Consider the following 725-nt stretch of genomic DNA (forward strand, 5'->3'; position numbering starts at 1 on the left):
TCTTGTTTTCTCCATCTATGTTAATTGAAAGTTTTGCTGGATATAGTAGCCTGGGCTGGCATATGTGTTCTTAGGATCTGTATGATATCTGCACAGGATCTTCTGCCTTTCATAGTCTCTGGTGAGATGTCTGGTATAATTCGTATAGGTTTGCCTTTATGTTACTTGACCTTTTTCCCTTACTGCTTTTAATATTCTTTCTTTGTTTCGTGCATTTGGTGTTTTGACTATTAGGTGATGGAAAGAATTTCTTTTCTGGTCCAATCTATTTGAAGTTCTGTAGGCTTCTTGTATGTTTATGGGCATCTCTTTCTTTAGGTTAGGCAAGTTTTCTTCTATAATTTGTTGAATATATTTACTGGCCCCTTAAGTTGGAAGTCTTCACTCCCTTCTATACCTATTATCCTTAAGTTTGATCTCTTCATTGTGTCCTGGATTTCCTGGATGTTTTTGGGTTAGGAGCTTTTTGTGTTTTACATTTTCTTTGATGGTTGTGTCGATGTTTTCTATGGTATCTTCTTCCCCTGAGAGTCTCTCTTCTATCTCTTGTATTCTGTTAGTGATGCTTGTTCCCTAGGTTTTCTTTTTTTTTTTTTCTTTTTTCCATCTTTATTAAACTGGGTATTTCTTATTTACATTTTTTAATATGTGAAAGATCATTTGAATTTTTATTTGGAAGTAGGAATGAAAATAGTTGTACATTTTTTAATCTTTTACTCTTTTTT

The sequence above is a fragment of the Rattus rattus genome, chromosome 18 (genome assembly GCF_011064425.1).
Source record: "Rattus rattus isolate New Zealand chromosome 18, Rrattus_CSIRO_v1, whole genome shotgun sequence".
In the NCBI taxonomy this organism is placed as follows: domain Eukaryota; kingdom Metazoa; phylum Chordata; class Mammalia; order Rodentia; family Muridae; genus Rattus; species Rattus rattus.